General features: G+C 42.8%; 1 long non-coding RNA gene across 1 annotated transcript; it reads right to left on the bottom strand.

Moving 5' to 3' along the window:
• Positions 1-239: 239 nt before the first annotated feature.
• Positions 240-3,202, bottom strand: LOC149345727 (uncharacterized). The gene is made up of 2 exons (XR_016292027.1): positions 3,106-3,202; positions 240-321 (listed from the first exon to the last, which is right to left on the bottom strand). It is a non-coding gene; the product is annotated as an uncharacterized LOC149345727 (long non-coding RNA).
• Positions 3,203-15,975: the final 12,773 nt, after the last annotated feature.

Here is a 15,975-nt window from a genome sequence, read left to right as displayed (position 1 = left end):
CGCTTGCATGCAGTTTGGTGCGGATCGGCACGCGCTGGCAGGGGTCTGTTATTTTTGCTCTCGATAATACTTTCAGTAGTACATGCACATGCATCTGTGTATAGCTTCTGCCCAGAACGTTCACTGCAGATATAGCAGTCCAGAGGCCGAGGAAATAAGTATTATGTACAAGACTTTCATGCATTTTATGTATTGCACACGTACAAAGAATGCAACTTAGAATGAAAGAGTGGCAAGTGTTTGGTTGAGTACAAGTACATACGTTTTATTTTCATGACAAATTGCACACATTGTACCTCTAAACATTGCTGTCGGATCCATCTGAAAAGATAAAAAAATCCTCATTTAGTTGCCACACAACACCTATTATGAATTTCACAAATACATTTGAACCATCCGCTATTGAACAATCGGCTTTCGTAGAAGCTTGTAAAAGCCATTTACTGAGAACCAAACCAATATGATTCATTGCCTAAAATTCATTTCTCATAACAGTAAACAGCAAAAACCACAGGGCCAGGAAGAAGCAGACAAAATTTGCTTACTCGGACACCACTGTGTGCATGAAAGTCTTTACGGTTGTCTACAATTTTGTGCAAATAGAAAGTAGGTAAGGATGGGTGCCAAATACAATTCAATGCAGATGCCTTTCATTACATAGTACTCAATGCACAACTTAGTGAGCAAGGAACATTGGTAACATCTGAAAAAGGCCAGACACTTGTCCACAAGCATGATGATGATTGTGATTTTTGATGGCGCGAGGGAATCTGAGGACAAAGAGCACCATGGCACAAGGTATTTTCTTCATCTCAAGGTGGGGCAATGAACCATTTGGCAGGCATTTCACCCTAAAGACGAGCACCAGGTGAGGAGAAAGCTTGTACCCATTGGATTGGTGGTTACCCAGCACTTGCCCACAAGCAATCAGGAAGCATACTTCCCCGAAACGTTATGCTTTCAGTCATAGTTTCCATTATCTCAGCATCTGCACGAAAATGTACTAATCTATGATGTCAGTGAAAATGCAGCCACAGGTGCTGGTTGCAGCTCGCTAAGGTATTCAAATATCTCTGCAGTGCGCCTCACGAGGAACAGATGCTTAAGTTTCCACAAAGGGCTCCTTGCAGAAATTTAACCGAAGGCCGCTGCCATGTTAACCTTTTCAAAATGATGGCCCAGAAAGACAAAGTGTAGTCATGTGTCTGATGTAGAAAAAGGATGAAGGCATGAATCTTTCAGCTTCTTCAACAGCTCTGATGTGTTTGTAACTGGTATCGCTTGGTTTGGTTATTAGGGTTTAACGTCCCAAAGCAACTCAGCCTATGAGGGACGCCGTGTTGAAGGGCTCCGGAAATTTCGACCACCTGGGGTTTTTTAACGTGCGCTGACATCGCACAGCACACGGGCCCCTAGAATTTCTCCTCCATCGAAACTTGGCCGCCGCGGCCGGGATCGAACCCGCGCCTTTCGGGTCAGCAGCCGAGCGCCATAACCACTGAGCCACCACGGCAGGGCTGTTGCTGGTATTGCTTCGCACAGCTTCAGTCTTCTCTTTGACATTTCGTGAAATCATTCCATATCTGTGAAAGATCTCGCTCGCAAACATTTTGGTTCTAATGAAGGAGCAAAAAAGACCCATGTCCTAGGCCTTTTTTTGTGACACTAAAGGAAGGCTCGCTTTTAGGGTCATTATTACGAAGAGGTCCATGTGGCAACAAACTTTGAAACAATTTCTGCAAGGGCTGAGTGTTCTGAAGCCTAAGAATTTTTCATGAGGCGCCCTGTAGATTGAGTGCTCTGAAGCCTAAGAATCTCTCATAAGGTGCCCTGTGGATGCATCAGAACACCCAAGTAAGCTGTTACTGAGTCCTGTAAGTGCTATGTCATTTGACATTAAGGGAATGTACTTTTCCTCGACACATGCAGTGATGATGTATATGTCGAGCGAAAGCATAAAAGACTTTGAAGAGTTGCGCTTCCAGATTGCTTTCGGAGGAAAGCACAAGAGTCTGGCCATGCTCAGCTGTTACCTTTGCTTCTTTTTTGTTGAGTTCTGCAGTGAGTACTACGTAATGACAGAAGGTATCTGCATCGACTCATGTTTAACATCTGTCTGTGCGACCTCCATCTTGCACAACACGACAGGCAACTCCATAATGCCCTTCATGCACCGAGTGTCAGTGTGTTCTGTCAGCTTCCTGCTCCTGTGTTTTCTATTCTTAAAGTTATTACTGCCTTCATTCTCCACTCCATGAAGCCTGAATGTGCTACACTGGGTTGCTCCACGCGTCATGCAGTAACCTGGCCATTTTTTTTCATACATCGGAGGCACTCAGGTCGCAAGCCATGCTTACTATATTCAGCAGACAAGCGTACATGTGAGACATATCATTTATAACCAATTTTAACAGTGGTATTTCATGCAAGAATATCTAAATGCTACTCAATTTTTGCTCAAATTTTCAGATACACACTCTTATTCAGATTAAAAACATAATTTGGATACTGTGCTCTCGTGATGCCACGTCTTGAGTTTGCATCAGTAGCTTAGAATAGTGCCTCTGTTACCTCTGGCGATGAAATCGAAAATGTTCAGCAGAAGATTGTATGCATCCTTTGTGATAGATATATTGAGCGCTGTCGTTTCTAAGACTACGACTTTCTTCTAGCAGACCTTGGTATGTCTGCCCTTTATGACATGGATTTTCTACATAAAGTTGTGCTCGGCTCTATTGACTGTGAGCCGTTATTGATGTCACTGCGATTTCGTGTGCCTCAGGGAAAAACCACCAAATGCTATGATAGATTTTATCCTGACATGCATGCCATTTCACCAATGACTCATTTGCAAATAACACAATTCAACTTTTTATGACACAGAAATATTTGCCTAATGTGCTGTTTTCATTGTTTACTCATTATGCTTGTTTTTCGTACTATTATTATCATCGTATTTGTGACCATTTTTCTGTATTATGTCTGTTCACGTCATGGTGTTTGTATTGACTTAGTGTGCACTCGTTTAGACCAATTGGCTGTTCAGGCACATTTAAAATCAAATATTTACCTATCTAAGCAGAAGCACAGCACCAAGGTACTCACCAACTGTTTGAAGCACTGTGCGCAAGTTCTCGTGCCGACATGAATACAGGTACTTTGGAATGCACACTGTCCAAGTCTTCATCATGCCATGCCGCTCCGACTCCCTGATAGCAAAATTTTCCACTAAAAAAAAAGAGCAATTTTGTTTATGTTAGACTAGTAATATTAAATTTTACTATATACTAGGTACTTCTCATCATTCTACCCCAGACTAAACCATACACCAGTGATCATCATGTTTTAATTTTGTTGTATATGATCACAAAATGTGGTGTAATTAACATGTTAGAAATTCTGGTCAAAATAAATCTGACAAAGTATTGTTTAAAAAAATCTCGGCACAAGGAAGAAGCAAGCTAGCCAGATAGCCTGGGCGAATGTTTTCAGTTTCATGCAAGCATCAGTACCCTTGCACACAAAATGTACAATTTAGTGGGTTTACCCTTCCAGAATGGAATTTCATGCTGCAACCATCTAGCTACGCGAAAAAAAATTTTTAACTTCCATTCCAGACAAAGGAAAGAAAATTCCTCTGGTTTTTCTTCACAAGCCTCTGCAAGTATACAATTCAGTGAATCTACTCTGCAAGTACGTGAACCTACCAGCACGAGACAATGACAAGAAAGGAGACAAAACAGGTTCTGACTCGCAACTGAAGTTTATTGAAGTAAACAGGGAGTACATAGCCAAACAACACCACAAACCCCACAGTTACAGATAAGCTATACCGCAACATGAGTAAAAGATCGCCCTTAACTTTCCTCTTATCTAGATAGTCAAACTCGTTGCATATTAACGTGATGGACAGCACACTCACAGATTTGTCACCGAGTCATAAGATGTGTCTAGCCTCGATAATTTTCCGGTTAATCTGCTCCAAATGTATCGCTAAAATGAGTGTTGCCAAAAGGAATGGCTAGCAGCCTCCACATTCCTTGCGATGTACAGATAAGTTAGAACCCCTACCAATATCCAAATATCTCTCGTGCTCCCGTAGTCTTACATTCACACACCTTCGAGTTTGACCAACATAAACCCAACCCCAAGATAACAGTATCCGATACACCACATACATTTTACAAGGCACATAGGCTTTTCCCGGACCAAATTCACAAAATTATTCTTCACAATTTTACAGATTGTAGAGAACTTATTAGGGGCCAAGAGCACCATTTCTGCGTCATACCTTCTGACCACATTTTTCAAATTGTGGGACAATCTACGTATGTACAGTAACACAGTCGATCTTTTGGTATCTCGATGGCTGGCCCCGGCCGTATCCTGCCAATCCCTGTGAAGGGGTTTTAGCTTTAACATGCTAAAGGGAAGAATGGCGCAGCATCAAGTAATAAGGACAGCAGGACAACAAGCACATGCACAAGTGCCAACCTTGGAGTGTGTACAGAATCCAAGAGCACGAGCTTGACAATCAGCACTGACAGTCAAGGAAATGAGAAAACACTGATTTGAACATTCAAGATTGAATGAGCCCGATCCTTGACTGCCAACGCTGAATGTCAAGCACACGCTCTTGGATTCTGTATCTGCTCCAAGGTTGGCACTAATGCGTGTGTGCTCTCCTGCTGTCCTCGTTACATGATGCTATGCCATTCTTACCTTTAGCATGTCTGACCAACTTGATCAATCTTATATGCTCAGCTTTAACAATTTATCACACACTCCTGCATGGTTGGGGAATAATTCTTTCATAAGCCTTAAAATCTGCTCATGGAGACCACTTGTCATGCTGTGAAAGCATCACTTCATCAATACCGAGCCTAGCCTAGATGACGCAATGCTATCTTTCACTAGCTTAGAATGATTCGGCCAATAGTCAAGTAGCTGCTTGACCCTCCTGGGTGAATATCGGCAGCATACATGGCATGTGCAGAACATCAAGGTGAAGCCCAGAAACCGCAGCTCTTTTTGATGGGACATTTCCTCTAAGGAAATGCTAAGTTAAAGAAAGGCCTTGCTCCTTAAACAACTTGGCAATATGCACAGGTCCCACACTATCGCAACCTTTTGTAAAAGACCAGAAAATCAGACGCAGTGAAAGATTTTCCCCCAGCCCATGCAAGTTCTTGGCAATCACTCCATCCACCCTGCTTAAGAGAATATTACTTAGCACAGAGGCATTCAATCGATACATATACTAGACTTTTGAACATATGCCGCACAGCCATACTCCAGAAACATGCTCTTCAAATAACAGGAGGTAAGTCCAAAAAAAAGACTATTACGCACCTGTTCCTAAACACAAGCTCATCATTGTGCTCCGATATACACATTCACAAGCTTTTCATAAGGTCCTCATACGGGATGGAATAAAATAGTTCTACATCGACACTAACCACCAGACAATCTGCTGGATTGCCATTCTTCAGATACTCAACCACGCTGTGAATTGAGTACAAGAAACGGATCTTCAAGATGCGAAGTAGACAAATGCTTTTGCAAATAACCAGACAAAATTTTGCAAGAACCCTTTTCTGAAATTTATCTGAAGAGCATGCTAGTGAATTGCATTTATTTTAAGAGCATGGCTGTAGAGTACTGCAGTGTGGTATGTGTTCAAAATACTGGTATATGTAGTGGTTCGAAGATGGGCCTTGTGCTAAGAGATATTTTAAGTAGGGTGTATAGAATGATTGTCAAGGACTTGCATGGACTGGGGGAAAAAATCTTTTGCTATGTTGATGATTTTCTGGTCTTTTACAAAGGTTCTGATAATTTGGGATGTGAACATATTCTTAGGTTTATAAATGAAATGAAATTTAAGCGCACACGAAAAACGCACACAAGAGGAGATACACACAGGACAGGCGCTACTTCATCTGATTTATTCGCAGGTAAGAGAGCGAAAATATATACATAAAACGAGACATGCGCAGTAAAGAAACAGATCGTCATATCACAATGCGTGCTCAAGGTATCTGTATTCTGCCTTGTGTGCGTTTTTCGTGTGCGCTTAAATTTCATTTCATTTATAGCTATGCACCATCTAGCCCAAACAGAAGTTTTGTTAAATTTCTTAGGTTTACCTTGGAGCAAATGTCGCCACAAAAAGAGCTGCGGTTTCTGGACCTTACCTTGATCTGCACACACCATGTGTGCTGGTGATATTCACCCAGGAGTGTTAAGCTGCTACTTGGACACAGGTTGGCTATTACAAGCTAGTGAAAGATAGCATTGGACTGTCAAGCCAGGGCTCAGAATTGATGAAGTCATGCTTTGTTAGCATGACGACTAGTTTCCAAGAGCACATTTTAGGTTAATGAACGCAGGATTTCCTAACCATGTTATTGCAAGAGCATACAATAAATTGTTAAAGAAGCCGAAAGCTTTTCACGGCGACCGGCGCAATCAGGCCGGGGCCAGCCAGCGAGATGTCAAAAGACCGGTTGTGTTACCGTACGCACATAGATTGTCGTACAAATTGAAAAATGCGGCCAGAAGGTATGATGGAAAAGCGATTTTCTTGGCCCCTAATACGTTGTTTAAAATATGTAAAATTGTTAAGAATAATTCTGTGAATGTGGCTAGAGAAAAGTACACATGTGGTGTGAAATGTATATGTACCTTGTAAAATGAACATGGTATCAGACACTCTATCTTGTGGTCGGGTCTATATAGGTCAAACTGGAAGGTGTATCAATGTAAGATTACAAGAGCACAAGAGGGTAGGGGTTCTAACTTTTCTGTATATTGCAAGGGATGTGAAGGCTGCTACCCTTTCCTTTTGGCAGCACACATTTTGGCAGTAAATTCAGAGAAAATTAAATGGTAGATTATTGAGGCTAGACACACCTTACGACTCGGTGACTAATGTGGAAGTGTGTTGTCTATCGCACTAACACGCAATGAGCTGGATTATCTCGATCAGGGGAATGTTCAGGGGCATTGACTCATGTTGTCATGTATGCTTATCTGTAATTGTGTGGTTTGTGGTGTTGCTTGGCTTCTTCATGTATTCCCTATTCACTTCAATAAACTATGGCCGCGACTCAGCGACTGTCTTGTCTCTTGTCTCGTCTTTCGCACTGGTAGATTCACCATGATGTCTCACCTCTGCACAAATCCAACACGACATTTTCCTCTTCACACTTGAGGTTCAGTGCATAATAAAGCCAACACCAGTCACCCGCAAGAAAAGTTCATGGCTCCATTAACAACGCCTCCTGCTTACAAGACACAGTGCGGCATTCAATGTAGATTCTACCTGCAACACAGAAAGCAAAGTTTTAGTTTGAGTGGACTAGACTAGGAAAGCAGCACAAAATATCTACAGCCAAACGGCCGAGCTGAAAGAAATAGAGGGTAGCATAATAGTGAATATACTGATATAGTTTTGTGTAACATCTTCTATTCATATAAAATGTACACTTTTTTTTCTTATGCGGACGCCTGGGAACACTATTTTGTGCACTTTTGCATGGGCCCGAACTAGCAGCTTGCTAAGGGCCCAGATGCTTTTATCACCCTGTTTGAATAACCTTCATCCAAAGTGAATAAACTGATACTGATATTGCATGCAAGATATATGCATGATATATTGTGATATTCAACACTGCTACCATTGGCTTAGCCAACTATTTATGCATAACAAAAAATGCAGTATCACATAAATACTGATACAGTACTATTAGTGTTAATATTAGCAGTGCAGGTTCAATGAAAAAAAAGGGGCCTAGTGTTAGCTGCCATTCCCACAGCAGGCTTGTGACCAATCGCCAGTTTAAAGGAAAAAGGAATGACTGAAAAGGGAGAGAGCCAGTAGGAAGGAAGACAGGCATAAAAAAAACATAAAAAGGACATAGGATACAATAGGCAGGCAAAGTTATTTAGACAGCAACCACAAAAGAAACATTAACACCCAAGTAAAGATGTACAAGACCAACCAGACCATTGTGCACAGTGGATAACTTGTTAACCCATTTAGCCCAAAATATATTTTCATATATACTTGTGCTATAAAGTGATTACATTCATTAATAGCATAACTGACCGACTGAAACCAATACAGGGATGAAGGGCGGTGAATGAGCCCTAGGCGTGATGCTTTTGCCTTCCTAGTGGGACACAGAAGGATCATTCAGTCGAACATCGGGTCTCTGAGATTAATATGTAGTTTAATATTAGCGGAAAAATAGAAGTAGTAACAACAAAGCAAGCAATGTAGCTGAACATTGTTCTATGCACATGAGAAAAAAAAGCATTATGAATAACCAAGTATGCAATGTTTGTAGCTGCACATTTCTTCATACACGTGTCTAAAACATATGCGCATGATTTGCCACAAGATAGTGTCTTGTTTAGATAGGGTACCTGCTATGGCAGTAGTGCACAATCAGGCTGGAATGAAATGCAAACAGCGCCTATGAACAAGACAAAATATTTCACCTGTGTGATTTCAGCTTGAGTATGCAGCTAGCCTGATTCCTGTTTCTGGTTAAGAGATCTACCTAATACATATATATGAACCCTTTCTAAATGTATACCTCGCTGCAAAGTAGAAAAGGCTGTCACTTCCAACACCAAGCAGATATGTGAAACCTGTAAGAACTCCTTGAAGGCAAGAGTCTGGAGACAAGCTTCTAGACCCACTCTGAAGGATGTAGATTTGGTGTTTAGTGTGGCATATAATTACTTCTGCATTAATAGCGAGCATGTAAGGCCAATACAAGGTGCTTCTGAATTTGGTCGCCTAAAATTTGCTTGGGAGAACGCAAAATAATGCTAAAGAGCAATCTATAGACACAATATTGCATGCTGAATAAACAACAAGAAAAAAAGAAGGCAATGCTCTGGAAGCACCTTCAGTCATTCAAGACAAAAATGATGAGGCATGCTGATGCTGCTGCTTGAACAATAGAAAAAAGCGACTACTGCTTACTTACAATAAACGCTCTCTCTGAGCAAGCAATGAAAGAGAGCTGTAACTCATGAAACCTCACGTCATTCTTTTCACAAAAAAGGAATTTAAAAGGTTGCAATGCAAGAATCCCTGCCATAATAGTATTCTCCTCACACTTGGGTTACACAAGCCAAGGCTTTTAACAGCATGGGTTTTTGCATGTGTTCATTCTGAAGCATTACCCGGTTGAAGCGACACAAAATATTTACTTCCCCATGAACCTGTGCGTGTAGCATAATCACAGAAAATATTTTTTACACTGGACAGAAATATTATATTTCTCAGCATCACTTGGTGTCATCTTGGGCACATTGGCACGCTGCCGTTTGGCAGCCTGCTCTTCTTCAGCTGCCAAACGTTCTCTGTACCTTTTGCTTGCCCCTCGCACTGCTCTGACAACATCAGGCGTAACATCAAAGTGAAAATACGCGTTTGGCGCAGCTTTGGCGCACAATAACAAAAATGTAGCAGGATGTAGCAGGTTTTGCCTTTTGGCGCACATCGGCGCAATTGGCGCAGCTATCACATCACTGAATATAACAGCATAGTGGCGTAACTGACACACAACAGGCTTCGGGGACAGTGCAAGACAATGATCTGAAATCCTACACAACAGACCTGCGACATTACAATGGCTAAATCCTTGATAGTAGTATTTAACAGCCATCTAAATGCTCGTGCGCAACAGGTGGGAGCACTATACTGCGAAGCAACAGTAAACCTTTGCACTAGTCTAAACAAAAGTGCGCCTCATTGCGACTTCCACTAAACTTTTTTGCTCCCAGTGCAACAAAGCAAGTACACAGGGAGCTCGAATGGCAACGATACGATGTGTTAGGCTATCATGTCATCATCTTAACATAAACAATGCATGTGGTCTCTGTTCCGGACTGCCAATCAGCCTCGAGAAGACAAAGATGCTTATAAAAAAAGAACAAAGCAACAAGCTCTCAAACCTCACAGTGAACATAGAAGTAGTAGAACCATGTAACCTAGCCAATAGTTCGAAGCTAAGCAGCAGAAGAAAATATGTTAAGGCCAGGACTGAGCAAACAGAAAATCATGGAGGGAACCTAAAAGCAGCAATAAGCAATGAGAGTGGAGTTGCCTTGATGTTCATTGTCAATACTACCTACTGCTCAAAGTAAAGGAAACCAGGGTATAAGAAATACAGCATTTCATACTATGCTTTGAGCAAATGCAGTGAGAATGAAACAGACTAGAGACTTGTCTTAGAACATTTTCACTCTTTACTTTGCACCAGAGGAAAATAAATTTGTGTGCAGTTCACCTACTGCTTGGCACTGTCCTGGAAGGAATGAATCCAGGTCTCGAAAAGTCTACAGAGTGAATACTGAAGCTGCATGTGCATTTTTCTCTAGACTCCCTCGTTTATTCCTTCCCTTAGGTTCAGGAGCCCACCGAGACACAGTTACTGCTCCATTTCTTTTCCTCAAAAACCAATTTTAATTTCATTTCTCTCAACTGTCCTGAAATGTGTATAAGTTACCAATTTTTTTAGTGCCTAATTACATACTGTAATTTTTGCAAGGAATATGAGATTGATGGACAGGAAAAAAAAGTCTGGAATGGTACCTTAGGTAACTTTGCACCTGGACAAACAGCTGACCCACTGGGCGTCCCCAAGGGCTCTGCTGCGAGGCGCCCCTAGCAACAGTAGCCGGTTGTCCAGATCCAAAGGAACCACGCGAATGATTACCGAAAAGTTTAAGGACAGCAGATGCATGAACACAAAACAGCTTTTCAGCACTGTTGCAGTGGGATGAACGGTTCCAAATCTCGACTATACCTGGTAATAAATAAATTATCAGAAGACCATCTCGAGCGCAGAATGATCTCAAAGCACATTCGACACGCACTACCAACATGGACAGCCTGTGCTTAATTGAATCCAAAAGTTTACGCTGATCGACCAATGTTACTTCAAATAGAGACAGAAAGCGCATGCACGTTGTGCTGATGTTACCGTGAACATAACATGCGACGAGACACAGGATTACTATAGAAACAAGAAACCGCTTTCAAAATCTGAGAACAAATTGCTCACCTTCTCACAAGTTCACCAAACCGGAGACGATGCCGTGTGGCTGCCGCCAGTCACTCGCGATGCACAGAAAGAATAAAAATGCAATTCCGCTGACTTTCCTTGAGCAATTTTCAGTCGATTAAACTTCAAACTGTTCGTACCGACCACCGTTCACCTCACCAAGCATACATCTTGAAAAATTTAGCGCGACAAACAAGGACAGAAAGAGTAGACGACACGAGCGCTGACTAACAACTGGAAGTTTATTCGAAAACACGTAGAATTATAAAGGAAGAAAGTGCGATAAAATCGTTGGTCAAAAACCAAAAGAAGAAAACTAAACACAACAGTCACCGCCAGCTCCTGCTATCAAGGCGCAAAGCACTTGTCCAGATAAGCTACCTCTTTTTCCCGTATAGTAACGGACGGTTTGGCCACGCACGTGTTATGAGCCTTGGCGATACTATATGCCTCGTAAATTTCCCTACACAACACGTTGTCATGCTTGTACACAATCGTAGTGTTGTCAAGGTTCGGCGAGCACTTGCTGGTCCCGAGATCCTTGCACTCACGGCAGTGCAAAACAAGGTTCGAAGACACCGGTTTCCTGCAGTCCAGTGAATTCTTGTGCTCCTGCAGCCGCACATTGATGCACCTGCCCGTTTGGCCGTAATACACCTTCCCGCAGGCCAATGGCACCTTGTACACAACCCCCTTTTCGCAGGCGGTGAAATCGCTGGCATGACTGGCAGTACACTTCCGCGGGTATTTTCGAGGCAGTGTCTTGTCTAGCCTGTTCCGAACTGCCGCGCACACCCTCCCGACCTTGTTATCAGCTGAAAAGACCAGCTGCACATCATGCTTAGCTGCGATCTTCCGTAGTCGATGAGACAGCCCGTGTATGTATGGCATACATGCAACCTTCTGGCGTGGCCGGTCCGCTGGTTCCTGAACCGAGGGGAAAGCCTCGCGCTTCAGTTTTAGCAATAGTCGCTCCGTAAGCCGGGCAAGATGCTTTTGAGGGTAACCAGCTTCTTGTAGTCTGGCCACTTGCCTCAAAAAACCTTCCTCAAGTCGGTGGGGACACGACTGCCTCAGGGCTGTGGTCATACTGGACATGGCTATGCCGTCCTTGACAAGTCTTGAATGCTGGGACTGGAAATTTAGAAGGGGCTTACCCGCCTTTGGAGCATACACCCAGCAAACATGCTGATTGGTTAACTTCAACTCCAGGTCCAAAAACCGGATACAACCCTCTCTTGGCACTTCAAAAGTGAAGTTGAGGCCCTGACCTCTATCCTTGAAGATCTTGAGAATATCAGGCGTCGTTCGGATGCTACTGGCCCCTTTGATGAAGACAAGGTAGTCGTCTACATACCTGAAAATTCGTCTTGTGACGTCCTTCAAATCAGCTTCCAGATTCCTATCTACCTTCGATAGAAAAATATCACTGAGAATTGGAGCAACCCGAGAGCCGATACACACTCCCGAACGTTGAACGTACACCTTGTTTTCCCACATGATGAAGGTCGATTCTAGGTAGGCTGAAAGTAGCTCGAGGAAACTCTCCACCGTCATGCTGCAGGCGTTTCTGAAGGCGATCTCATCATTGTCTTCGACGATGCAATCATGGACGCACTTCATTAAGGTAGCATGGGGAAGGGAATAGAAAAGATCCTCAACGTCAACGCTAAGTACATTACAATTTCCAGGATTCTGCTGCGACAGGTACTGCACCACCGACATAGAATTTGGGACAAGGAAAGGATCGTTAATCCTGAGGGGTCTCAAATTTTTCAGGAGGAAACTCGACACTTCGTGCTGCCAAGTTGCTCGTTCAGACACCACGGACCGAAAAGGAATATCCGGCTTATGCGCCTTCGCAGTGAAGAAAAGGTCAAGATGGATCTGCGTTGCCTTTTTTACCTTCTCGCACAAACCATCAAGCTTCTTGCCTTTTAACCAGGCAATGATTTTTCGCTTGGAAACGGCTGGCTTCAGACCCACTTCTTTGAAGTTTTTTAGCAGAGCCGATTTCGCTTTTTCCTGATACACCTCATCAGGGACGATGACGAAGAACCCTTCCTTGTCGGACACCAAAGGCCTCAAATTACTTTTTACCAAATGGTCCACAACCCTTTGGAACTTGCGATGGGACCCTGACGAAAACCTGCCTTTCCCGATAACAGCCTCAGAAGCATCAGTCACAAACTTGTCCTTGTCCTTCTCTGGTACATGTCGAGCGATCATCCGCGGAATCGCCAACAGTTCGACTGGCTTCAAATCTGGCTTAAGACAAAACTTCGGACCAAGTTCCAGAGTATGCCGATACCTCTCCTCCACAGAACGGTCGCCAAGGGTCAGAAGCTTTCCCTGGGGTCTATGGGCCTCCCTCTTCCTAGGCAAAGTTGGTAGAATCGTCCTCCAGAGGAACTCCGTAAGTTGATCGGCGGTCCTCATCCACTCAGAAAGCAGCCGATGATGCCGTTGGCCTCCGTGACTACCACAAAAGACCCGCAAATGATCCTTGTAAAAACGAGTTTGTCGCCACAACTCCGACGATAAGATGCGGCAGATCCTAGACGAATGGCCGGGAGAGGGCTGCAACCAGCCACAGAGGGCCTGGACATCACAAGGGCATAGGTGGTGTCGTGCATACCAAGAGGCCGTTCTACCCTATTGAAAAAACTCTGCGTGAGTTTGCACGAGAACAGTGATTTTTGTACGATCACGTTCATTTTGCACACAAATGCGCAGAAATTGTGCGTTACCTGTAGGCATTCTGTGCGTCCTGTGTGTACATATGCGCGTACTGTGAGCTGATAGACGTTCACGCACACTCTTTGCGTGTAAAAAATCGTGGACTCTCGTGGAGAACTCTCTGTACGTGGACATCTGCGTGCTGAGAGGGGGCTTGCCGAAGCTGTGCGTGCTTATGTGCGTACTGAGCAAGCTCAGTGAGGCTGCGTGTGGCCATGTGTGCGTTTGCTTGCTTAGTAGCAACTTGTCGAGACTGTAAAGGCCCATTTAGGGTGAAAGCAAACAAGGTTCGAGCATTCAGTTAATGATTACTTCTCAATAATGAGCAATAAGCTCACGTTTTGCTGTTTTATAATTTTCGTCTTGGCGTAAGTACCCATTAATCATTTTCAACTTCAGCAAACAAATAACCAAAAAATTATCTTTTAGTGCAAAATGGTTTCCTTGGATACTGCAGGGACCTGTACATGACAACATGCACACTGAGCAAGAGCTTGTCAACATTGCAAGTTTATAGTAAAATAATGTAAAAAACAAGCTGCTAATGACTCTTACAGCATCCTTCAGTTCTTCCTTTAACCAATCCTGAAAGTTACAGATATCTTATAGATGCATGATGAAAGCCATCCACAGCACTTATGTTGTTGCCCGTCATGCAGACAGCCATATTTCGAAATCAGAAGCAACACAACCATTTGTTGCTTGCACTCGAAAGGAGTCAATCAATGGAATAACTCTGAAAGGGCAACAGTGTCTGTTAGGTGCAACAAACAAGCTTGGGGATATAATCAGGTTCAATCAAACATGACGTGCAGAAAGCGAATTGTGAGCTGTAACAGGAATGTTACGAGGCAATTTCCAAAACCATTTCCAAAGCAATTTCCAAAGTCATTAGCATAAATTTACATACACGTAAAAAGGCCATGTAAGCCTACACGAAAAGACAGTTTTGAATTCACAGTTGGTGTCAAAAGTTCAGAAATTAGTGCCCTCTCTCAAATTCAGTGACAAATCACAGATCGATTAATTAATTCCCAGTATGGCTCCAGAACAAATCCAATGAATCTCAAATGTGCGAAGTATATATACCACACATGTTGCCTGATTAGCACCAGCATTGCATGATGCATGACGAAGTATCACACTCTTCATTCTTCTTCAATCTGTTTTGAAATTTGCACTACCACAAAGACCATCTGGATGTGCTATTATTCCGTCATATTGCTGAGAGTCACATTCGGAGACCAAGAGCAACACAACAGTGTGCTGCACATGAGTGGATATAATGCACTGGGACAACTGTGCACAGTAAGGAACGCTTGTAAGGCGTCAGGTATTTGCTTGGGGAATGTAATCGAGTTCAGTCATGTTTCATGTGTAGAAAGGAAGATAAAAGTTGTAGCAGAACTATGAAATCCAACATCCAATACTGAACTTCCCCAGGTGATCTACACACACATAAAAAGCACGAAAGGATAAGCTCAGCGGTACTGTTAAGTTTGATGCCCTTTGAGGTTTGACTTGCGCGTCTGTATGCAACCATCAGATACCATCTTGAAGTTACCAGAATGCCCGAAACAACTTTGTTGAACTGTTCTACTCTAAACTGAAATACTTTTCCTTAAAACATTTTTTTTTGCGACATGCTGTGTAGCTAATTATAAAATAAAGAAAAGAAGCTGATAAAATTTTCTCATCTCAAACGTACTGATAAGTACACAAATCTGAGTGCTTTCAAGAGAGGTGACGCACCCGGTATTCAGTGTCCAGAAGCATACATAATGCTGCAGAATCCTATAGCAAGAAAATTTCTTTTAGTTGACAGATGGCTATGTCTGGTTACAAAGTCAATACCAAGTAAGGCACATATCCTAACCTGCAATTACAGGAAGCTGCACGTGCTTCATAGGCTGTAACTCCGCCAATAAGTACTACATATTTCCCACCTCTAGCACGAGTGCGGAATCAATATACAGCATGGAAACAGCAGTTTTGTTGCTTTAGCTTCTTTACTATGCTGTTTAGGCAAGGGACGAGTTGAAATATTTGCATGGGCAGTTCTCGATTGAAGTAACGTAAAAAACATCCGCACTCCTTTCTGCTGAAGCGACTGGTGGACCACTTTTGCATGTCGCATCTCGTATGA

This window comes from Amblyomma mixtum, chromosome 4 (assembly GCF_055824585.1).
Source record: "Amblyomma mixtum isolate Tamu chromosome 4, ASM5582458v1, whole genome shotgun sequence".
In the NCBI taxonomy this organism is placed as follows: Eukaryota; Metazoa; Arthropoda; class Arachnida; order Ixodida; family Ixodidae; genus Amblyomma; species Amblyomma mixtum.
The sequence above is the reverse complement of the archived record's forward strand: the minus strand, read 5'-3'. Positions and strand labels throughout refer to the sequence as shown.